Below are 6,000 nucleotides of genomic sequence, written 5' to 3'. Positions count from 1 at the left end.
AGTTCAAAATGAAGCAGGGCAAAGGCTAATAGAGTTCTGTCAAGAGAACAAGCTGGTCATCACAAACACTCTTTTCCAACAACACAAGAGACGACTCTACACATGGACATCACCAGATGGGCAACATCGAAATCAGATTGATTATATTCTCTGCAGCCAAAGATGGAGAAGCTCTATACACTCAGCAAAAACAAGACCTGGAGCTGACTGTGGCTCAGATCATCAGCTTCTTATAGCAAAATTCCAGCTTAAACTGAAGAAAGTAGGAAAAACCACTGGGCCAGTAAGATACAATCAAAATCAAATTCCTTATGAATACACAGTTGAAGTGAAGAACAGGTTTAAGGATTTAGATTTGGTGGATAGAGTGCCTGAAGAACTGTGGATGGAGGCTCGTAACATTATACAGGAGACAGCAATGAAAACCATCCCAATGAAAAAGAAATGCAAGAAAGCAAAGTGGCTGTCCAATGAGGCCTTACAAATAGCGGGGGAGAGAAGGCAAGCAAAATGCGCGGGAAATCGTGAAAGATACAGGAAATTGAATGCAGATTTCCAAAGAATAGCAAGAAGAGACAAGAGGGCCTTTCTAAACGAGCAATGCAAAGAAATAGAGGAAAATAACAGAATGGGAAAAACCAGAGATTTGTTCAAGAAAATTGGAGATATGAAAGGAAGATTTCGTACAAAGATTACCACAATTAAGGACAAAAGTGGAAAGGACCTAACAGAAGCAGAAGACATCAAGAAGAGGTGGCAAGAATACACAGAGGAATTATACCAGAAAGATATGGAGGTCTCATACACCCCAGGTAATGTGGTTGCTGACCTTGAGCCAGACATCCTGGAGAGTGAAGTCAAATGGGCCTTAGAAAGCCTCGCTAACAACAAGGCCAGTGGAAGTGATGATATTCCAGCTGAACTATTTAAAATTTTAAAAGATGATGCTGTTAAGGTGCTACACTCAATATGCCAGCAAATTTGGAAAACTCAGCAGTGGCCAGAGGATTGGAGAAGATCAGTCTACATCCCAATCCCAAAGAAGGGCAGTGCCAAAGAATGCTCCAACTACCGCACAATTGCACTCATTTCACACGCTAGCAAGGTTATGCTTAAAATTCTACAAGGCAGGCTTAAGCAGTATGTGGACCGAGAACTCCCAGAAGTGCAAGCTGGATTTCGAAGGGGCAGAGGAACCAGAGACCAAATTGCAAACATGCGCTGGATTATGGAGAAAGCTAGAGAGTTCCAGAAAAACATCTACTTCTGCTTCATTGACTACACAAAAGCATTTGACTGTGTCGACCACAGCAAACTATGGCAAGTTCTTAAAGAAATGGGAGTGCCGGATCACCTCATTTGTCTCCTGAGAAATCTCTATGTGGGACAAGAAGCTACAGTTAGAACTGGATATGGAACAACTGATTGGTTCAAAATTGGGAAAGGAGTACGACAAGGCTGTATATTGTCTCCCTGCTTATTTAACTTATATGCAGAATTCATCATGCGAAAGGCTGGGCTGGATGAATCCCAAACCGGAATTAAGATTGCCGGAAAAAATATCAACAACCTCAGATATGCTGATGATACTACCCTGATGGCAGAAAGTGAGGAGGAATTAAAGAACCTTTTAATGAGGGTGAAAGAGGAGAGCGCTAAATATGGTCTGAAGCTCAACATCAAAAAAACTAAGATCATGGCCACTGGTCCCATCACCTCCTGGCAAATAGAAGGGGAAGAAATGGAGGCAGTGAGAGATTTCACTTTCTTGGGTTCCATGATCACTGCAGATGGTGACAGCAGTCACGAAATTAGAAGACGCCTGCTTCTTGGGAGAAAAGCAATGACAAACCTAGACAACATCTTAAAAAGCAAAGACATCACCTTGCCGACAAAGGTCCGTATAGTTAAAGCTATGGTTTTCCCAGTAGTAATGTATGGAAGTGAGAGCTGGACCATAAAGAAGGCTGATCGCCGAAGAATTGATGCTTTTGAATTATGGTGCTGGAGGAGACTCTTGAGAGTCCCATGGACTGCAAGAAGATCAAACCTATCCATTCTCAAAGAAATCAGCCCTGAGTGCTCACTAGAAGGACAGATCCTGAAGTTGAGGCTCCAGTACTTTGGCCACCTCATGAGAAGAGAAGACTCCCTAGAAAAGACCCTGATGTTGGGAAAGATGGAGGGCACAAGGAGAAGGGGACGGCAGAGGATGAGATGGTTGGACAGTGTTCTCGAAGCTACTAACATGAGTTTGGCCAAACTGCGGGAGGCAGTGAAGGATAGGCGTGCCTGGCGTGCTCTGGTCCATGGGGTCACGAAGAGTCGGACACGACTGAACGACTGAACAACAACAACAACTGCCAACCAGGCAAGGTGGGCCAGGAGCAGCTGTTGGCATCCCTTCCCTGGAGCCACGAAAGCTTTTGTGGGCGGAGGTAGACATGTGTGGGGACATGCCTCGTGGCCGACAGTCCTATTGCGCAGCCGCAGGCAGGGAAGGAATCTGTAAGAGGCGAGAAAGAGGTGGGGGAGAAATAACTTTTGATTCGCATTCCTTGTTGCCCTAGTCGGTGACCCAAATTACTCCAGAGTGTGCTTTTCCTTGGCTGAGGGCTTCCCCCCTTCAGAGAGCCTGCTTGGCAACCAGTCGCTGATGCTGCATGTGAAAATATGTGCACATAAAATATGTATGCATGTGAATGTTTCCAGAACTTCACTCTCCGTACACTGTCTGGAAATGCCAAGGACAAGAATTTAGGATCCTTTGCTCTAAATGAACAAATTTAAATAATAATAATAATAATATCATCACCCTATACCCGCAGGTCTCAGGGCGGTTCACAGGATAAAATCACAATATAAAAACCCAAAATACATAATCAAGATAAAACAAAAGCAACCCAATAATGTCCCCCACAAACACATTTTTAAAGGGCACCAGATGTTAATCAGATCCAGCGCCGAGGGCCTTCTGTCGGTTCCCTCACTGCGAGAAGCAAAACTACAGGGAACCAGGCAGAGGGCCTTCTCGGTAGTGGCGCCCGCCCTGTGGAACACCCTCCCATCAGGGGTCAGAGAGATAAATAACTACCTGTCATTCAGAAAAAAAACCTGAAGGCAGCCCTTTTTAGGGAAGTTTTTAATGTTTGATATTTTTGTATTTGATTTCTGTTGGAAGCCGCCCAGAGTGGCTGGGGAGACCCAGCCAGATGGGCGGGGTACAAATAATAAATTATTATTATTATTATCAGCCAAAGGCCTGGCTAAAGAGGAACCTAGGAAGTGGCCTCATATAGGCTCAGACCACTGGTCCACCTTGTTCAGTATTTCCTGCTCTGACTGGCAGCCACTCTGCCGGGGCTTCTGACTAGGAGGGGGTGTCTCTCTCAGCCGTACCTGGAGGTTCCAGTGATTGAAGCAGGGGCCTTCTGCAGGCAAACCACTGATCTCTGGTCCTCAGTTCTATGATTCCTCCAAAAATAAACATTAGATTCTTGCCCTTACGGTTGGTTCTAAATTAAACTGTGAGCTGCCAGCTGCGTACACACCATTTAAAGCCCATTGCTCCCCCATAACGAACCACGAGAATTGCAGAAGCTACAATTTCCAGCATGTATAACAAGCCAAAGTTCCTGGGATTCTTTGTGCGGTGTCATGCAGGATGGCTCAGTCGGCAAACTGTTCAGGCTCCTAATTGTGGGTTCGAGCCCCATATTGGGCAAACCAAGATGGTGGGCGAAAAGCTGACTTTGGTGTGACTTAGCCTGGTTTGGGCCCCTGACAAGTTTTTGTTGCTGAACTCAGTCCAAGGTGGGGGCAGTTGTCTTCAGCGCTGTTTGAGCGCTGGGTGCCATTTAAAGTCACGGCAGCAGACTGAAATGTGACTTTGGCGTAATGTCACCCGATTTTTTGGCACGGCGGGTCCAAACTCACAAAACCACGCTGTGTGTTTAAAAACCACGACGTTTTGGGTGTTTCTGCAAATTCTGAGGCAGGCGCCAGGCACTCACTACCAGTATAAAGCATAGAACAGGCACGTAAGTCAAGATCATGCCATAGGCTGAGGTTTCTGTTATATCAGCCCCTCCAAGTGTCCCTATTTTCCAGGGAGAGTTCTGGATTTACAGAAGCCATTCCAGAATGTCCCACTTTCCCTTAGGATGTCCTTATTTTCACCAGAGAAAGGTGGGAGGGTCTGGAGTTAAGCGAGCCCCGAGTCAAGGAGATTGATTGATATTTATTTATTGCGGCCATTGGCCCATCGCACACAATTTTTCAAACAACATATATGTACTTAGCCTTTCAACTTAAAACTTCAAGAGAACTTTAAAGTAACAGACTAAGCAGTAAATTTACAACATAAAACATCACCCTCTATTCATAAATTTATAAAAAAACATCAATTAAGGTATCACATAATTACATCATGAGTCATGATTTAAAAGGATTGTCCAAGCCGCACAGAAGTCCGTTTTTCTTCTTTTGGGATAGGAAGCTGATAAAAAATCTGACAACCGTTAAGTGATCTTGGAGGGTCTTCATCATTCAGTAGGTATCTCAGTTTGGCTTCGTTTGAATCATCGGCAATTCCCTTTAAATATGGAGCAAGAAACTTACTCCTGGGCGATGAGTGAAGAGCACAATCAAAGATTATGTGATACAACGATTCTGGTGCTCCGCAATTACAGTCACATAAGAGCGATATTTGTCCATTGGAGAATCTATTTCCCAACACGTTGGATGGGAAGGTGTTGAATCTTGCCTTTATAAAGGCATATCTATGAGCTAAGGAAGTTAAGGAATTCAAATAATTTGGGAGTTTTAGGGGGGGTAGTAAACCAAGGTTTAGAGGTGAACAGGTACCATTACCCAAGACCATTTTCTGCTGCAAGTCCATCTCCTCTAATCTACACGTTACTGTTCTTTTAGCAGGAACTATATCCTGCTCCAGTAGTTTAAAAGGGGAGATTCCCATTGCCATGATTTTCAGTTGTAATGTTTTTTACCCATGGGCTCTGGAAATCATCCCTCCACATACATTGTATCAAATACAGGTTTGGGAGATTGTGCCATAGTGATAACCAGTGGCAAAGAATGAGCTTCCACAGGGCATTTCCTAAGGATATGGTGTTAAGTTCCATGCGTATCGCAGTATTACTTACACAGTTGGGTAATTTTGATAACCTTCGTAGAAATTGATTTTGAATAACCTCTAGGTAAGATACCGGTAGATTAACAAAAGTCCCCCAAATTGAGATGGCATACGCGATTGTCGGAATCACCTTCGAGTCAAGGAGATAAGTCACTAGACCAGTGTTTTTCAACCACTGTTCCGCGGCACACTAGTGTGCCGCGAGATGTTGCGTGGTGTGCCGTGGGAAAAATTGTGCTTATTTGATTCCTATTCAAGAGAATTACTTTATATATAGTCAATATAGGCACAGAGTTAAAATTTTTAACATTTTCTAATGGTGGTGTGCCTCGTGATTTTTTTCATAAAACAAGTGTGCCCTTGCCCAAAAAAGGTTGAAAAACACTGCACTAGACAACCTTTAGAACACATTGGAAGGCAACCCTGTGTAGGAATTTTTTTAAAAAATGTTTTTATATATATTGGAAGCAGCCCAGAGTGGCTGGGCCAGATGGGCTGGGTATAAATACTGTAATACAATTACTAGTATTAGTATTATTACTATTGAATAGGACGTCTCTATTTTCATTGGAGAAATGTTGGAGGGTATATTATATGTTATAATAATAATAATAATAAAAATAATAAATTAAATTTGTAATGTAAAGGTAAAGGACCGCTGGATGGTTAAGTCGACTCCAAGGAGACTCTGGGGTTGCGGTGCTCATCTCACTTTCAGGCCAAGGGAGCCGGTCTTTGTCCACAGACAGCTTTCTGGGTCATGTGGCCAGCCGCCAGCAGGATTTTTTTTTTTTTTAGCCGCCAGCAGGATTAAACCGCTTCTGGTGCAACGGAACACCGTGATG

The sequence above is a fragment of the Lacerta agilis genome, chromosome 18 (assembly GCF_009819535.1).
Source record: "Lacerta agilis isolate rLacAgi1 chromosome 18, rLacAgi1.pri, whole genome shotgun sequence".
NCBI lineage: Eukaryota > Metazoa > Chordata > Lepidosauria > Squamata > Lacertidae > Lacerta > Lacerta agilis.
The sequence above is the reverse complement of the archived record's forward strand: the minus strand, read 5'-3'. Positions refer to the sequence as shown.